The 19,893-nt window shown below is 40.2% G+C and overlaps 1 long non-coding RNA gene across 1 annotated transcript in view; it reads left to right on the top strand.

The window, feature by feature from the left end:
• LOC110833787 (uncharacterized) overlaps nucleotides 1-17,886 on the top strand; it is a 58,401-nt gene extending 40,515 nt beyond the window's left edge. The window contains exons 3-8 of the long non-coding RNA XR_015537868.1: nucleotides 8,084-8,171; nucleotides 8,416-8,636; nucleotides 8,995-9,206; nucleotides 9,741-9,954; nucleotides 12,143-12,281; nucleotides 17,571-17,886. This is a non-coding gene — a long non-coding RNA (uncharacterized LOC110833787). The remainder of the gene's footprint in view (nucleotides 1-8,083; nucleotides 8,172-8,415; nucleotides 8,637-8,994; nucleotides 9,207-9,740; nucleotides 9,955-12,142; nucleotides 12,282-17,570) is intronic.
• The last annotated feature ends 2,007 nt before the right edge of the window (nucleotides 17,887-19,893 follow it).

Raw genomic sequence — 19,893 nt, forward strand, 5'->3', positions numbered from 1 at the left:
GTTTAAAGGAAATTCTGTTCGTTCACTAGTATTCAAGAGGAACCTTGTTCCCAAGTGAATACTTTTCCACAGGCTTGTAGCAGCATCTTGCTCATTTCTAGTTGACATTTTGAATTATGTGAAGTGTAATTTCTTTATGTTACAAGGAAAGCTTATTATTTAATCAATTAACTTAGTGATTTTAGACCTTCATTCATTTGACATTTCTGCCTGGCAAAGGAATAAGATCCTGAGTCCTGACACAAAGTCGCCAAATATGGTGTGTGTGCATGTGTCTATCTATCTATATATATATATATATATATGATTTGGAAGAAAAGTGAGAATCACAAGACCTTCCCAGAACTTTGTGTAGTTTTTTCAGCAGTTGTATTGTTCTCCAGGGCAGTGAAGTCTATGGAGGGGGCAGAGGATAACCTTGGTAACATACAGGAACTGCTGAAGAATGCGGTGTTCTTGCGACAGCAGATTAAGTATGAAGAAGCTCGCAGGTGAGTGTTATTGTGAATGTTGTGGACGTGATTTCTGTGGTCTGTCTGTGCCTTCTCTCAGGGTTCTTCCCATTTTATTCATATGTGAACTGAATGTAAGATGAGCAAATGTGTTTCAGTTGGAAAAGAATGTACTATAGCAAGTACAGAATGCTAAATTTGTGGGTTACCTGTGTTTTAGAATACATGAAGGAAATAGGGTTTGGGGAATTTGGGACACAAACTTGTTTTATAGCAACAGGAAGGAAGTCTGTCACTAGTGTAAATCCCCCATAAATAAATATCTCCTATGCGTAAGGAAAAAATGATCTGAATTGTTGTGTAGTACATGGACAAAACTATTCTGTGCAAATCCTCGTTTGGGAAGGAGTGATTCTACCAGTAAATTATAGCAGTGTTGTGTTAGCACTCCTGTTTCTCAAATGAATTACGTCCTATGCACAAGTCTCAGCAGGGGATTTGCTGTCCTGACTGAAGAGGGTTTTTTTTGTCAGTTTCCTCAGATCTTCCAGTTGAATCTGATCATAGTGTATCAGAATATGCCAGTTGATCCAGTGGTTTTTGAATGACTTATAAAGCAGTCTTATTAATTAAGTAAGCTGCATGTGTATGTCCATCTAGCCTGATTCAGTTACACAGCAGTTGACTGGTTTTTGTGAAATTTGGTGTGAATATCTACCATTTCAGTTCTCTTGATCTTCTGTTCATTTTAACTTTGTCATCTGCCATTACTGAATTGAGTTTTGAGGTTCTTATGATAGTGAATATGGAGGTGGCTGTCTTGCAGGTTGTTGCACCATTTAATGTAAAAATCAGTTTGTGCAACGTCGCAGGCAACCATCTTTGTAATGAGTTGTTTTGTAGGACACTAAATTAATTTTATTGCTCTGTGGATCACTGTTTCATTCACAGTAGTGTAGAATACCGGTCAGACAGTGTGTTAGTGATTTTTCACCTTGCTGTGATTCTTCATGTGTGTTAGAATTGTGTTTTGTTCTTGTGTGCTGATCCAAGAACATTTGGATTGGCATGCGCATATGCGCAACGCATGTGATTTATGTTGCATGTCTTGTCTGTGTAGGCTCCCCCACTAATGCTGTGACATGCCAGGTAATTGCTGCTTCCTGTTGTTTATTATGTTGGTAGTATATTATGGTAAGCAGTTACTACATGATCATGATGAAATTGGGGATATCACATGGCCTTAGAATTGTTACTGTGTAGGAGAAAGAGTGCATGGTCACATGGACATAATGTTTCATTGATACAGAGGACACTACAGAACAAGGGAACTGTGGTCCTATAAGTGGGAAATATTAACCTGTCAGTGTGGGCTGTGTCGAATGGACGTCTTTGCACGGTGTGATAGGTGCCATGTATGTTTCCAACATCAGAGTGAAAGAAATGACTATATTTATTCAATTGTGAGGTGATACTGAACTGTGCAATATCGTTATACTAAGAGACAGTATATTTAAGACATTTATTTCCTCTATTAGGTTGAAGGCCAGTTCATGCTTCATTGTTCAAAGTTCCTGCTTTTGGAAAAGTTCTTAATTACAGATAATAATGGCTACTTATTTCACCTGCTGTTTTGTGTGGGTGTTAAACTTGGTGTCTTGCACTGATGTCTGTGATGAGCAGAATACATGTAACTAAGAGAAACATACAGGCAGCGAGAGAAAATTACATAATGAGGAGCTTCATGAATTGTGCTGTTTTTTTGGGAAAGTGTTCAAATCAAGAAACCAGTGGGTGGTTGGTGTTGCCCAAGGAATGTAGTGGCACTTTAGTATTAGCAGTGGATAGTTATATAATCAATATTGTTTGTGCATGTTTTTTTTCCTTCAAATTAGCCATTTAATTACTATGTATTTGCATCGCTGTTTGTTTAATTTTGTTCAGATTACAATTTCATGTCTTGGATCCTCCATTCACAATAATCCTAATCCCATTTAGTATTAAGTAATTTGTACGGTTGAAATATAATTATTAAAAAGCCTACGAATCAATTAGTCAGTTCATTCACCCTTTTAGCCACTTGATCTCTTAATCACAGTCAGGCGGCTAAGCAACCAGTGGATCAATCAACTGCTCATTCTGTTCAAAGATATTTGTTCGTACAGGAACAAGAAGGAGTCATACTAAATTAAGGGTTTGGTGCAGTCTTTACTGTATGATCTACTATTAGCTTCTCAAGGACTCTGCTTCATGAAAATTTTATTTACAATCACAAAATCATGTTTAGATCTTCAAGGACACCGGTTGACCACAGTTTGTTGGGAACAATACTGGTGATTCATGGTTAGGATCATTTTGGTTATATTTTGAGGATAAAATTCATATTTTGGGTATGAAATTCTTACTTGAAACTACATTTCTCGGGCATTTACAGTGAATCCTTCATTTAGTTCAGATGCCAAAAGTGGTGTTCTGAAAGTGCAAAGTTAAGAGCTTTCATTAAAGATTTCGGTGAGGAATATTTTAGTTCTGATGGAACAATTCTGTTCTGTAAACTTTGTGAAGTTAATGTTACAGCTGGTAAGGGATTTAATGTGCAACAACATTGTGATACAAGCAGTAGGCAGGTCAGGTTTCTGTTGCGATATGAAGTGAGCCTGCCAAGTGTACTGAACATACTGCACTGATTTCCTGGCAAGCAGTAGGCTGGTCAGGTGACAGACAGCTTTTCCCCGAGTAAAATCCCAAGGATCAATTAAGCTTCTTCTCTCAGCTATTCCCAGAAAGACAAAATGCATTCACTTTTAACTAACACAAATGCAAAAATAAACAGCATTCTGATGACGCAGTTGATTGAACATGTACTTTTGTTCTTGGGGAGGGGGGCACACCACACACACTTCTGAGTATATAAATGTCACTTATCAATGCCGTAAACGCCTCATGGCGTTTATTTATTTGATTCCTCGGGAATCATCGACACATAACCTCAACCGTTAAACGAGAACACCCTATCATTCCGTAACCTGATGACAGCCCACCTAGATCGCTGTTCGCACACATAAACTTACAGCACCTAAGACTAGATTCACGCAACAAATTTTACCAACTCTCTCTCTCTATCTCTGCGCGAACTTGACTACAGCGAATTCTAGTAGCGAACCCAGTAAACTACGTATTGAGCGGGAAATGCAGGGCATCGATATATCAGGAAGATCCAGAATCGTAATCTTGTAGGAGCCTGGTAGCCGAATGGATAGCGTGCTGGCCTGCGGAATACGACATCGGCAGTTCGAGACCCAGCGGATTCTTACAGTAGTATTAATTCTTAATTCTTACAGTAGTATTAAGTTCTAAATATAAAACGAGGGCAGGACTCAGGACTCAAACGATTTCTGATTTCTGATTTCTGATTTCTGCCCTCTAAAAATAATTGTGGGTTAACGGGAGGGTGGGGCGCCTAATATGATAGAATGAGGGGGGTTATGCACAAATATATAAAAGGGGGCTCAGTTGGGGGTATACCAACAACATACAGACATCAAAGCATATGAGTCGAAAAAGAAACAATCCAGCGAAATAAATCAAACCATCAAACCTGCATGCTTGTCATGTAAGCTGTTGAGTGTGTTCGCAGACTGACTTGATATCTGAACAGGAAACCTGATGGGACAATGAATGAAGTGTGTAATTACCTGACCTATAGGATGTACTTTAAATGTTGTGATTGTAAGTGTGAGATGATATGTTGACAGAAGTAAATGCAGTTTGGGATTGACATTATTGCTGTTTCCAGTTGGTATAGGTATCGTTTGTAGGCGTGGGTGGAGACTATTTGTGAAGTGATTTTGGTTTTTGTTATGTAGTGCTGTGACCTGCCGGGGTATTTTCTGTGCTTGTGGTGTGTTAAGCAAGGATAAAGGTTTTAAAACTTGTAAACTTGTAAGTTTGGCGTGTGGTGTTTGTTATGAATTTGGATTTGCTTGCAAAAATCTCATGCCCAGTAGATGACAGATTTGTTGATTTATTTGGCTGGATTTTTTCTTTCGACTCAAGTGCTTTGAACACATTTTGGTTAAAGATTGTTGATTGATATGATGTCTGTTTGGACCACCTTTGGCTGCTCCCTCATAAATATATTTTTGCATAACCCCCTCATTCTCTCATCTTCGGCTCCCCACCCACCCGTTAACCCTCAATTATTTTTTTAGAGGGCAGAAATCAGAAATCGGTTCAGTCCTGCCCTCGTTTTATATTTAGAACTTAATACTACACTTAATACTACTGTAAGAATCCGCTGGGTCTCGAACTGCCGATGCCATTCGGCTGCCCTTCTGTTCCCGCTCAATACGTAGTTTACTGGGTTCGCTACTATAATTCGCTGTGGTCAAGTTCGCACAGAGAGAGAGAGAGAGAGAGAGAGTGAGAGAGAGAGTGAGAGTGAGAGAGAGTGAGTGAGAGTGAGTGTGTGTTGGTAAGCGTGAGTCTAGTCTTCGGAGTCTTGGAGGTGCTGTAAGTTTATGTGTGCGAACAGCGAACTAGGTGGGCTGTCATCAGGTTACGGAATGATGGGGTGTTCTCGTTTAACGGTTGAGGTTATGTGTCGATGATTCCCGAGGAATCAAATAAATAAACGCCATGAGGCGTTTACGGCATTGATAAGTGACATTTATATACTCAGAAGTGTGTGTGGTGTGCCCCCCTCCCCAAGAACAAAAGTACATGTTCAATCAACTGCGTCATCAGAATGCTGTTTATTTTTGCATTTGTGTTAGTTAAAAGTGAATGCATTTTGTCTTTCTGGGAATAGCTGAGAGAAGAAGCTTAATTGATCCTTGGGATTTTACTCGGGGAAAAGCTGTCTGTCACCTGACCAGCCTACTGCTTGCCAGGAAATCAGTGGAGTATGTTCAGTACACTTGGCAGGCTCACTTCTTATCGCAACAGGAATTTGGCACGTGGAAGATTGTTTTTTGTCCAACAGTTCTCAGACTTTTCCTGCGTAAGACGTAGTTTACTACTACTCTGCTATGACAAGGAGGTCGGATGAGTTCGCTGTTTTTCAGACGTTGCCGTCCCTGCCTATGATAAAATGGCGTGGGCGTTCTGCCCCTCTGTATTTCTTTGGTTGCTAGGATGCATTCTGAGTCCAGTGCAGATTTACTCTCATATATATTGCCAGGGCGTGGAAGTTAATTTGAATTGATGTGTGTCATCTTTCCCTTGTGTGAAGGACATAAGTGTGAAATATTTTGGTTGCATGGAGGGTTGGTTTAGTTGGCCAGTTGATTATTGATGAGGTGTAGAGTGCATTCGTAGTAGCAGTTACGACTGGTGTCACAATGCGGATATTTATTTTGGTATTTGGTATTGTTTCAGGTAGGAGTGCCTGCAAGCATGTGGGATACTATAGCCGTTGCCCACTTTTGATTCCTAGTGACCAAGTATGGGGTGTTCGTAGCATGCCTCACAATGCCACAAGGAAGACCTCAGGCCCTCGTGCGATTACCTTGCTTTCCGAGGAGGTGTACGGTTATAGATTTAGTGGGAGTGCCTAGTCTGTCTCAAAGAGTAGTTTGAGATCAGGGGATGTACTGAGCAGCAACTTTCATGTGAACTGTAGCTGTAGTGTGTGTTTACTGGTATCAACGAAGACATGGAGGACTAATTTGTCTGAATATCAGCGTTTCAGAAGATGTGTGCGTGATGGGGAAGCAGCTTTTTTGGAGTTGGAGATGTGAAGAACCAGACAGAACGAAGCACCTGTAGTGTTTGTGACTTGGATAAGGAATTGCATTGTTCAGGTATGTTAGAGAGTACAGTTTATTTACATTCCATAGATCCTTCTTAGGACTAAACCAAAGGATGGAGAACAAATCATTTCATACAATACATATAAACTTCAGTACTTTTGACACAATTACAAGGATGTGTTTCACATGTGAATGTACATAACCTTCAGATTCTGCAATTCAATTATGAAAAATAATTTAAATGCAGGCTTGAACACCTTTAAATCATTTAGAGTTTTAATTGTTGGTGGAAGATCATTAAATGACTTGATACGCGTATAATACGTTCCTTTTTGACGTTTATTACGGTTAGCATAGACTATAGAAAAATTATATACTTGTAATTAATTTTTATTTTATTGTTGAGATTTGTCAAAGTCCACTTACAAAATAAAAGTCTAGTCAATGATATGTTGGTGTCCATGAATCCCAAAGGTTCTGGAAATAAATATGACATGCGCCCTGATGTGGAGAAAAGGTGTTTAGAGTATTACAGTAAGTGCAGTACTTGAAAGTTACTGTAACTAAAACATTTGACTTCCCTTACCAGTGAATCTGGCCTGCGTTGTCACTCGTTATAACTTGAAACTGTTGCTTGTGTTTTCCAGGTCGTGGAGACAGCATGTATTGCTCTGAAGTCAAGCACGACGGATCCGTTACCGTCGTCAGTGCTGGGAAATAATTTGCTGTTTCTTGGTGGCATCCCTGAATTTTAATGAAGATGAGAATACAGTGCAGCAGCTTTTCTCCTGTCCAAGGTATATAAGAGCAGTTGGAGGCAGAAGAATATTGTAAAACTAACCTCATTCTTGATATTAAAAAAGTGTACAAAATAAAAGATGTTTTTCCAGCCTGATGGTACTAACATGACATAACAGATTGTTAATCACTGGCTTTTCAACGCAGAATTGTAAGCGAGTCCCATGGCAGTCTATGAGGCACTGGTATAGATCTTTCTCTGAGCACCCAGAACTCATTATTTACTGGTACAGTGAGCCTGTTAGAGGCTGTATCACAATTAGTTTGTGTTTAGTATCCTGCCAGTACCAGGAGGCATCTGCACGTAATGTATTTCTTTCTCATATCATAAACCCAGATTTCCCATTTTCTCTGTCCCTTTTACATCAGTTGCTGATTTAGGAAGCAGCTACTGCATTGGCCACTGTTGTGACCAACATTTTGTACACTGAACATTAGGATGTGAGTGTAATTATCTGTACTCATTGTGATTCGCCGTTGCAGTTCTGATGATCCACATGTGGAGATCTCCGCAGTCCATGGGATTGCGTGCAGATTGCAGGACAAGCAAGCCAGAGCCACTCACCAGATGGCAGTCACAGGCAAGTTCATCCATTTGAGTAAATTGTTTAATGAACTTATTTTCTGAATTGCAATGCCATTATTGAAAGAAGAAGACCTTTTTTCCTGAAAAGTAGTAAATGGTTTTAATGAAATAAAGAACTTGTCTATTTCTTCTATTGAGACTACAAAGAAACAATGAAGAACGTGATTTTTCTTTGCCAGTTTAAGGAACCACATTTTGAGGCTGACCTCCACATTGTTCTATAATTGAGAATGCATGGAGTGTACCTCCATGCTCCCACTGCCTCATGGCATTGCGCTTAGTCACAAGGATAACTGCAGCTGATATAGCGAACCATTAAATGTTTAAAAATCATAATCTGTGTTGGTTTTCTGTAAGTCCAAGTGGTGTTAGAACCCAAAGACCACTGTGAGAACCTGAAATCTCTCTTAAAACCACATTTAGTATGTGAACTTGTTGAAAGCGTCTGCTTCATATCTGGAAAAGCCAGTAAGGCCTGTTGTGTATGTTGGTAGGAGTGTTTGTTGCTGCAGCCATGAAAGAGTTACGACGGTGTGTTCCTTGTTTGTCACTACACAATGGTGGCGATATCTCAGGTAGCTGGTGAGTTCAGTTTTATAAATTTAGATTGTTCAACATTGAAACAATTTATATTACTGATGGTGAAGTTTCCACCTTTGCTTCCAGAAGGTATGATAAAGTGGCATTACTGATGGTGATATGGAAAAAAAATCTAATTGCTACGGCTACCTCTTGCCCCTTGTCGGTTGAATTCACCTTAGTAGTAGAAGTGCTACAGATGTTGGGTGTGTTGTAGTGGCTTGCCATTTCTTAATCTTTCATTTAGGTCCTTTCTCCATGACATCAAAACAGGCGAACCTGAGGGGCATGGACCGACTGGTGTTTGTAGACTCCCTTGCTGTCATAATGGGGCACGAGGAGAGGGAGCCGTGTATCTTGGAGACAGCGATCAACATCCTCGGTTCCAAACAGACGGCAAGCGAACTGTTCGTTAAATATCCACTGAATCAGTGGCAACAGAAGTTGCGTGGGACTGACGTGATGTGTGTGAGTTGTAGAGTTTGTAGTTGCAGTATTATGACGTGTGGAATAATGGCCCACTTGGCGAATGCTTTAAATTTGCTGGGGGGGGAGGAAAGAAAGGCTCCAGTATGAATCTGTGAGTGAGGGAGTTCAGAATTTGTCAGGTCGCTGGTTGTGACACTGTCGTGACCCGTATTTAAAGTTAACTTGTGAATGGGTTTGTAATGAACTTGACAGAATTTGTCTTCTGAAAATGGAAGGTGCTTGTTCATTGGCTAAGGTAGGAGTGTTAACTGCTTGGTGAAGTAAAACTGTGTGCTCTTAGAAGAGTGTGATGTCTTGATTTCTTGAATGTGACTGTATTTTCTCTTTCTGGGAGTAGCAGATTACGAGAAACAGAATGATCCTTCAGATTCTACTGAGCACCATGCTGTTTGTCACGTGACCTGCGTACTGCCAGCCAGACAAGCATTGAAGTACGTGCGGTAACAGTTGGCGGACCGACTTGATGTCAGAAGATTAAACCTGCTGGGACAAAGAAGGAACATCGTATCCGCAAGAAACTGATATCAGTCTGAACGAGGCATTCGTTGTGTGAGTACATGAGCATTAGAATGTATTTGATGTGGTTGTCGTGTGAGAGAGATGAGTCTGTCCAATTTTATTAGGTACTTCAGATGTTGTGAACTTAAATGTGAGATTTGATATGTTGAAAGACCTATGTGCGGTGAGAGATTGGCATAATTGCAGTATCTGTGGTATGCTAGAGGCATTCATGATTCTCTAGTGAATATATTGTTCATAGGACATCAAAATTGGAGGTTAGGTATAGCTTGTAGACGAGTGTGGTGACTATTTGTGATAAGGTTTTGTTAATGAGTGGTTTTGTTACATGTGTGATGTGTGTAGTGCTGTGGAGCCTTTAATGTGATGTGTTTACTAATTAATAAGTGAGTAATTGCCAAGGTGAGGAATTTAGTTTTGTTGACGTGTGAGTATTGTGCACAGTGACCGGAGCTGCTGGGATATTTTCTGTGCTTTTGGTTAATTTTGAGCAAGGGGATCGGTTATGAAACCTTTAAATTAGGTGATGTGTTGAATGTGATTGCATTTTTTTTCTGGTAATAGCTGCAGAGAAGAAGCTTGATTGATCCATGGGACTTTACTGAGGTTGAAGGATGCGTCACCTGACATGACTACTGCTTGCCAGGAAAAGAGTGGAGTATGTGCAGAAACACTATGGTGGCTCACTGATATGACGACAGGAAATCAATCGGCTGTTATCACGAAGGACCTCATGTCTGCGAGAGATTTATCTCTGTGTCAACTTGACATGCATTGTGTAAGTATACGAGAAATATGATTATCAGATGTGCTAATTCATGATTCACACAATCAAATTCTTTGGCAAGATAGCGAAATATTCCACCAACATGCTCTTCATTATTTAGTTCACTTAAGATTTTGTGTGTAAAATTCAATAGCACGTTGTTGCATGTCTTTTTGAAAATTTTTTAGAGAATGCCGTTGGTAATGAAACTGGTCTGTAAGTAGAAATACCTGTCAATTTAGGTAAAGATCTTGTTTATGTTTACAAGATGTTTTGATATCTGCATTGGAACAAGTTTCACAGTTTGAAGGACAGTATTAGGGTGTGGTGTGGAGTACTGGCAGACCTAATAATATAAGGTTGCTTCACTGTCTTAACCTAAAATAGACCCATGACAAAAAATGTCTTCTCAAAATGGAATGTGAATTTATTTGCTTTACATGAGGTGTAGGGGCCGTCAAAGACATGTATTTCTTTAATTATTTGATGTTAGTATTCTACCATACTGACTAAAAGACTAGAAAAGAAGAGTGATGGGAGACGACCAATTTGGATTCAGGAGAGGAAGAGGAACCAGAGATGCCATCGGAGTTATGAGAATAATTTCAGAGAGAGTTCTCGATGTCAAGGAAGAAGTATGTGCCTGCTTCATCGACAGGAAGAAGGCTTTCGATCGAGTAAAATGGAAGAAATTAATGAGGATCCTACAGAGAATTGGAATTGATTGGAGAGATAGAAGACTAATCGAAAACCTGTACATGCAGCAGAAAGTCAACGTGAGACTGGACTCAGGAGACACCAACAGCGTTGAGATAGGTAGAGGTGTAAGACAGGGATGCTGCGTATCACCACTTATTTTTAACCTGTACGGGGAATGGCTTGCCAAGGAAGCTGTGGAGACTTCAAAATTGGAGGAAGATCATAATGACTGTAAAGTATGCAGACGACTTGGTAGTATTGGCGAAGGAAGAGGAGGAATTACAGAACATGATGGACAAGTTAGTGGTAACAGGTAGAGAGTATGGAATGGAAATCAACATTAAAAAATCAAAGGTAATGAGGATGGCACCGAGAGCAGAACCATTGAACGTTATAGTTGAAAACCAACGGCTGGAGAATGTGGAGAATTTCAAGTACTTGGGAAGCATAATCACGACGGACGCCCTATGCACCAAGGAAGTAAAAGCAAGGATAGCCATGGCCAAGGCAGTTTTCCGTCAAGAAGAGGATACTTCTCACTAACAAGTTGGGATTGGAGATGAAGAAGAAACTAGTGAAGTGTTACGTATGGAGCAGAGACATGGACACTCAGGATGAAGGAACAGAAATACCTGGAGAGTTTTGAAATGTGGTGTTGGAGAAGAATAGAGAAGATCAGGTGGACGGATCGAGTTACCAACGAAGAAGTATTGAGGAGAGTCGACGAGCAAAGAAACATTCTGCAGGCGATTACACGAAGGAAAGCTAACTGGCTCGGACATTACGAGAAGGAATGGGTTACTGAGTGACATCATCGAAGGTCAGGTTGAAGGAAAGCGAGGACTGGGAAGAAGACTGATACAGCTAACCGACGATCTGAAACAAGGAAAGAAGATGAAGTTCCAGGAATTAAAATGAGAAGCTGAGAATAGGGAAAACTGGAGAGTTCTTTTTGGGCAAAGCAATGGACCTGTTGTAAGACAGAACACTGAATAATAATAATAATAGTATTCTACCATGTTTTCCATTGGAGGTAGCTCTGCCTTCATTTTATGTGTTTGGCATTGGTATTTTAATTTGGTCAAGAAAGGGGCTTTCTAGGATAGGTAAGATAGCTGCCCTATCTCTCGGTGAGAGACTGAGGCCGAGTTTCTCTTTTTTGAGAGAGTGTTTTATTTATTTCTTGTGAGAGGTTGAGATATCGTTTGAGTCTTCGTTGTTGTGGTTTTGAACTTTGTAAATGTTTGCTCATGTTTGATTCTTTTGAAATTGATATTGTATTTATATCTCCTTATCATTGTTCATTTACATCCAGTTTACATAAAATGGGATTGCCGGTGGATGTAATGACACCAAGAACCTCCCCATTTTAACTTCAGAAAGGCCGATACTGTTAAAAGGTTTGTTTTCTTTCCATTTTATCGATGTCATTTCTGAGCATTGGCGATCGGTGGTTGGTATGTTTGACTTATATTCTGTGTTTGTGTTTCATGTACGCCAGTGCATCGGACACGTACCAGTGGACGCGGCGTGTTCTGGAGGGGACTCGAAGCGAAGGGCTCTTTGTGCGTGTGTTGCGGTATCGTTCATTAGCTTACTTTGAATGGCGTATGGTGCAGTACTTGGTGCAACGTGCAAAGGTAGTTGATTTTTTCGATCATGTAGAGTTATTATTGTCTCTAACGGAGTCCGACGAACGCAAAGGAATTTTGAAATTTCATTCTGATTTGAAATCAGACATTGACATGTGCCCTCTGTTGGCTGTTTAGAACGGTCAAAGATGTAGGCAGATTGCGTGTAGCCCCATTAAATGTAGAGTATGACACACTCTGAGTAGGTAAAGTATTTGAGTTTGGTTGACCACGAGGCTCACCACGGCAAGTGTCAGCCTCAAGGAGAGACTGAGGCAGAGTGACTTATTTTTTAATTTATTTTAAGAAGCAGAGATATGGATGGAAGGAAATTGGTTGCATTGTGCATTTCGCTCTGTTTACTTGCCCCCTGGACCACCACCATGAGGCACGTGGAAGATTGTGCTGTCAATTTTGTTTTTTGGCGAACACTTCTCAGACATTTCCTGCATAAGACATAGTTTACTACTACTCTACTATGACAAGGAGGTCGGAAGCGTAGGCATGTATCCATCAGCCTTTAGTCTTTTCTGCTTGCGAAGAGGCACACCTACTTTCTCACATGTCACGCCACCTCTACCGAAATGTTCACTAGCATATGTATGTTTTTATTGTGGATTCGTTTGAATCAGGCCACCCGAAAAGGGTCACGGTGTAGTTTGCGTATGCTGCGTCTTCGAGATTTTCAGCTCTTGGAGGATAGCTTGGATTTACTAGGAGTAGGAGTAGCTGCGTTGGAATCAGGCTAAAAGAAAATGGTGATACATCATGTTCTGTAGGTTATAGAAACAGCAAGGTACGTGCTCTGCGTGAATAGGTAGCAGGATGCTGGCTCACTTGCATGAATTGTTGAGGGTGCGCCGTGTCCGTAGTTGGCTACGATCTCAGGTACACACTTTCGTTCGGCTATCCCGCATCTGCAGGGCTTAAGAAGTCTGGGTTAGAGTGCGTCAGTAGCTGGCCATCAGGCTAGTGGTCGACATGTATAGTTTTGTTGGGCGATGCTTCGTCCATGCCAGGCGACTGGTTGACGTGAATATCTTGCTTAGCCTAGGCTGCGTCTGTAGCCGTGTGCCTTGTCAGTTGTATGGGTTTGTTTGGTAATGCTGCATGTGCAGTGCTGTACCAGTTAGGTTTATGTTTGCTTGCCTACTTTGTGTCTGAAATAGGCCACCACTGTAGAGGTTTGTTATTAATCCTAGGTTGCTGCGGTAGCAATAAATCTTTTCACATGCTTAGTTTGGCCCAGCTGTGGCCGTAGAAGGCAACAAGACCACAGGCAAACATTGGTCAGTCTGGGTTGCGTACATAGATTCCTAGTGGCTGAATAAATCACAGGTTGGGTTGACAAGGCTCTGTCCGAAGAGATCGACTGTGTTGAAGGCCGCGTCCATAGCAGCTTACTGCCTTACTTGCATAGGTTTGTTGTGTCAGGCTTCGTCCAGAGGAGGATAATTTGTAACGTGGATATTACGATAGTACTAGGCAGTGTCCTTTGCTATGCTGCGTCCGTAGCTGGCTAATTGCTCACTATAATTGATATCTTAGGAAGTCTATCACAAGAATGATTGAAAGAAAGTGATTTAAGAAGAACTGGAGTGCACGGAAGCACAGAAAAGAATGTTTAAGAGCACATGAAATTTTGAAATATAATAAATTGTTTCAAATACAGAAAAATTGAATTAAATTAATTCTTAACGTTTAATTTAGATAGAAGAAAAATAAAGAAATTTATTTAACTTGTTCACTTTACTATGGTAATCTTTAAGCGTTAAAACATTTCTGGCAAACACTTATTAAAGTTGAAGTAGTACATTATGTTCATGAGATGGGAAGCCATAAATGCAACAGATGATGCTTACATACACATTAACAGATCACTCTTAAAGATATTTTGTGTCTATTAACCGACTAACAAAGTTCTAATTCTTCCTTCTACTGGTGATGGGTTCCTTATGTTGCTTATGCATGGCCGGCGCACTGTAGCAGTAACATTAAGTGATCTGTAAATGTGTTTGTATTGTCATTGCTTCTTGTTTGTGCGAGGAAGCAGACAGGCAACTTATTTAAGAAGATACAAGATGATTTATAGTACAATACAACTGATAAAGATACAGAAGGAAAGATGCAATTAAGTAAAACTGAATTTAAAATTGTAGTATCATACAGTTGATATGTAGTTATGATAAAGTGAGGTCTGATGACAACTCCCTAAAATGCTACATTCTTAGAGGCATAGGTTGGTGTGGCTAGGCTACGTCCACAGCAAGGTACTTTCTCGAGTGTTTTGGGTGATTGGGCTATGCTGTGTCTAAAACAGGCTACCACCTGATTGGCATAGGTTGTTTACTTTAGTGTGCGTCCAAAGCGTGAATAGGTTCTTTAGCCGAGGCTGCATCAAGTACGTGGGAGTCGTATGTTGGTCAAGGCTGCATCTGAAGCAGGTTAAGGCTATCGGTAATTTTTGCGAGGCAAGCGAGCTACATCCTAGCGTGTTTAATTTTCTGATAGTTGGCTGCGTTCTAAGCAGGATACAGGCTCAATTGCATAGATTGGTTGGAGTAGGCTACGTCCGTCGCAGGTTACGTGCTCAGATCCAGATATGTTTGGCCATACTTTTTGACGTGAAAACGTTCGAACATTCGAACTAGAATATAATAGTGACGAAAATTTAGAACTCTGATGTGCGTACCTTCAGAAATTCTTTAAACTTGAACTAGTGAATAATTTGGACAAACCAACCACGCAAGGGAAAACTTGTATAGATTTGACATTTGCAAGAGGTATTCAAATAATTTCAAAGCCATATGTATCCTACTTCTCATACCACTACCCTGTATTCAATAAATGTAAGTTGCAAATGAATTAAACGATTCAAAACAAAAATTTTGTTTAATTTCAATATACACGATTTTTTCTGCAGCGATCTGCTCTGTTATGGGCATAATTTAGTTTGGCTGTGCTCTATGCTCAGGAGGCTTCTTACACATACTTGACAGGTCACCACCATTCACCGACCTCACTACGAACATATGTTGGTTAGGCAAGGCTTTGCTCGAAGCAGAGTTATTTTCCGTAAACCGCGTACGAAACAGATTACTGGGAGATGGCTGCGTCCGAAACGGGATACTACTGCATACGTTTTATTTAGTTGGGCTAGGCTGCGTCCACAGTTGTCTTAATTCGTTCGTCTAATCCGCTTCAGGTTGGTTGGGCTAGGCTGTGTCCGTAACAGCATACGTCCTTAGTAACTTAGGTTTGTTGGGTTTGGTTGCGTCCAAAGCAGGGTACTTTCTCATGTGGATGAGTTGATTTGGCTTGTCTGTGTTCTTAGCTAGCTACCAGTTCAGTGGCATAGATATTGTTTGACTAGGGTGCATCGGGTGCATCTGTAGGTGGCTGTATATTTGTTGTGCTAAATAAAAGCCATATATCCATTTCGTTACTTTTATTTCATTCCCATATCGCAAAGAAAATATTACCCGCAAACGCAGACATATTCGTAATGCTATAAAGCGTTGCACTAGATGGTATACCAAGTTATTATTAAGGGTTCTGAAATCCTTGCTACTATTCTTAAATTTATTTTCAATTTTAGCTTCTCTCAGCAACAATTTCCCACTTTGTGGAAACAAGCAGCTATTGTTCCAGTTTTCAAAAAAGAAGACAAAACTGTTTCTGTTATAAACTATAGACCTACTACCATAATTAATAATGTTTCCAAAATATTTGAAATTATTGTACATACCATGTTTCTTATAATTTTAATTCTAAATGAATCCCTTGTCAACATGGTTTTAGTAAATCCAAATCCACCACTTCTAATCTGGTTACGTTTTTGGATGTATTTTCCCCTATAGCTTGTTCCCAGTCTCAAGCTGATGCATTTTATGTTGATTTTATCATTTATTTACTTCCATCATTTTGTTTTCTATATTACTCCATATTTATTAATGTTTTCTTTAAATCATTGCTTTACAGACTAATAATGAACATCAGATGAACCACGCCATATAAAAAACAATACCTTCGTTCTAATATATAAGAGTAATTCTGATAAGAACATCTTCCATAAACTGCATAACATTGTAAAGGATTGTAATTCGAGTTTTAAATTTACCAATCTAATTTATACCTGAAGACGGTTAAATATAACCGAAACATGTCGTAAGAGACGTTCCAATTTCTAAATCGATCATTCGATGCGGAACGTGAAATGATATTTTAAATATTTTATATTTTATCATCTTATTATAAATTGTGATTTGACATTTATCAGTGTTGTTTCGCATGTCTTACGTTTGCACAAACTTGGTGACTATGAACTGTCTGCTGGTTATATGATTGATTTCTTAGTTACCTAACCAGCAGACATTCGCAAGTACGTTATTCTGGAGTTTTGTCATTTCCTTTTGATTTATTGTCTGGTATCTTTCAAGGATCTGTATTAGGACCTTTGTTGTTTAATGTGCAATGTCATTAAATTGTAAGGCCATAAAGTCTCCTCAATATAGTTCTTTACTTTGAAAGGACGCAGAAAGCTTAAAGAATTAGAAAAATGTAAACTTAAATTTTTTTTGTGTTTTGTGTTTTTTTTGACAATTTCCAGCAATTTTAGTTTTTTAAAAAAAATTATGAAAATTTATGAAAATGTCGAAATTTTTCCCATTCTATACCTACCAGAAACGTTGAATGACACCCAGTCCATGCGAGACTCCGTCTGTGCAGCACCCAATCTCTGCTTCTCACGGTCTCGGCCGGGCTGCCCATGGGGCCTTTCCCGCGAAAGAGTTCCCGGCGACCGGCCGACCATTGTATCTGTCCCCTCTTCGAGGCCTGCCTCGCTCGCGGCACTGCGTTCTCAGCCACCCGTAAATCAGCAATCGCCGGTCGTGCCTTCACTAACACTTATTTTAAAAAAATATATAAATACGTACATAAAAATGTATGTATGCATATATATTGTTATTTTTTATTCTTACCAAGTCGGTATCGCCGAGGGGTTTGTGGTGCCAAGCAAAACAGAAAACTACCGCGCGCCGTCTGACTTTGCCTCAGAACGGGAGCTGCTGACTACGACGCACCGCCGGACATTGACTCGGAACTCGACCGACCAAGTAGCATGCACCGCACTCGCGCGCACACACAGAAGCCACGGCAACGTACTTTATGTGATTTCTTATTATATTATGTTTTTACTCTTTTTTGATTCTACCAAAATTTCTTATTCTCTCAAAAATATATATCCATATTTATATACACATGCGTATATATATTCTTAATTTTATTCTTATGTAGTCGGTATCGCCGAGGGACTTGTGCTGTCAGGCAACGCGGAAAGTAGCACGCACCGAAGAAGTTAGCCAGTCAGATATCACGCACCGTGTGACTTTGACTCAGGCAGCCAACTACCGCACACCGCACACAAACGAGACACGGTAAGCTGCTGATGTTTATTTATATTTTAATTTGGAGTTCCCCCCTTCTCTTATTGTTTCATTCTTCGCACTGCGTCGTACATGGACGGTCGAGCTCTGCGGCTATGTCCCACGGTGCGTGGTAGTTAAGACAGTCGAGCAAAATCCGTCATAAATAAATCTGAATCTGCCTTCAATGTGTGGATAATGGCAACCCATATCAACATGAGTACCATCAGACATACATGAATGTACAAAAGAAATGTATTTAATCTCGATCTTATGTGTACATGGGATATACGGATGTCCGCACGTAGGAACGTTGAAACTTCGATATCAGCAGACGTGCGTGATTACACCAAACGCACTGATGGTAATGTTTGGCATGTATTGCCTTACGTCAGTGGTCCCCAACCTTTTTTTGCCCAAGAGCACATTTCAGAGTTTATGAGATCGTGGCGGGCGCCAACCAATTAACAAAGCCAAATTTCCTTTTCTCTGGACAAATAAGATATGGACACCAAATAATACACAAAACAACACGACGTTTATTGATACAAGAAACCACGCAATCAAAAATACGTACTTTTATAAGTACAATTATTATTACTCAAGTGGGAAGTTAGTGTGATGTTTGGCACTGCATTTCAGCGGCCAGTTTTTCAAATTTGGGAGAGTAGGATGATGTTGCTGCTCGCAATCGTCAAGATGGGCATTGGTACGTAGAGAACTGTGCTTTGATTTTATAATGTTCATGGTTGAACGGCCTTTATTATTCAGTATAACCTCTTTCCGTATCAACGCGGGCACCGCGTTGGGGACCACTGTTGTACATTATTTCGCCCTCACATCTTCATCAGTTATCAGAGTGATTATTCTCTTGTAACATTGATGTCACTGTTAGGTCAAGGTCATGACACAGACACTACCACTTCCAAGACAAGGCAGGGGTTTCTTTTAGCAATGACGTGCGTGATTCAACCGAGACACTACCAATTTTAATACAAGGCAGAGGTTTGTTTTGGCAATTACGTACAAGATTCACACACGAGATTACCTCTTCCAAGATAAGGCAGGGGTATCTTTTAGCAATGACGTGCGTGATTCACACAAGACACTACCACTTTCAAAACAAGGCAGAGGTTTCTTTTGACAATGATGTACGAGATTCACACAAGACACCACCACTTTTAATACAAGGAAGAGGTTTATTTTAGCAATGACGTGGCAAATCGTCCAAAAATCGAACAAAAGTAAGAATTTTTGAAAATTTTCAACTTTTAATTTCTTTCCGAATTTTCCGAAAATTTTTGGTTTTGTGCGCATTTCACAAGGTTTGCAGCGTTTTTTGATTTTTCGAAAAATTTGAAAATTTTTCCTTCTAAATTTGACTGTCCCATCCCTATCAGGACTAGACTCCCAAGTCTTGAGAAGTCACTTGTCCCAAGTCTTCAGAAGTCCTTGTCCCAAGTCTTGAGAAGTTCTTGTCCCAAGTCTTCAGAAGTCCCTTGTCCCAAGTCTTGAGAAGTCACTCGTCCCAAGTCTTGAGAAGTCACTCGTCCCAAGTCTTGAGAAGTCACTCGTCCCAAGTCTTGAGAAGTTCTTGTCCCAAGTCTTGAGAAGTGACTTGTCCCAAGTATTGAGAAGTCACTTGTCCCAACTCTTGAGAAGTCACTCGTCGCAAGTCTTGAGAAGTTCTTGTCCCAAGTCTTGAGAAGTTCTTGTCCCAAGTCTTGAGAAGTTCTTGTCCCAAGTCTTGAGAAGTCACTTGTCCCAAGTCTTGAGAAGTTCTTGTCCCAAGTCTTGAGAAGTTCTTGTCCCAAGTCTTGAGAAGTCACTTGTCCCAAGTCTTGAGAAGTTCTTGTCCCAAGTCTTGAGAAGTCACTCGTCCCAAGTCTTGATAAGTTCTTGTCCCAAGTCTTGAGAAGTCACTTGTCCCAAGTCTTGAGAAGTTCTTGTCCCAAGTCTTGAGAAGTCACTCGTCGCAAGTCTTGAGAAGTTCTTGTCCAAAGTCTTGAGAAGTTCTTGTCCCAAGTCTTGAGAAGTTCTTGTCCCAAGTCTTGAGAAGTTCTTGTCCCAAGTCTTGAGAAGTCACTTGTCCCAAGTCTTGAGAAGTTCTTGCCCCAAGTCTTGAGAAGTCACTCGTCCCAAGTTTTGAGAAGTTCTTGTCCCAAGTCTTGAGAAGTTCTTGTCCCAAGTCTTGA

This window comes from Zootermopsis nevadensis, unplaced genomic scaffold (assembly GCF_977971745.1).
Source record: "Zootermopsis nevadensis isolate Lab colony 2312 unplaced genomic scaffold, Znev_1.0 Znev_ptg000030l, whole genome shotgun sequence".
Lineage (NCBI taxonomy): Eukaryota > Metazoa > Arthropoda > Insecta > Blattodea > Termopsidae > Zootermopsis > Zootermopsis nevadensis.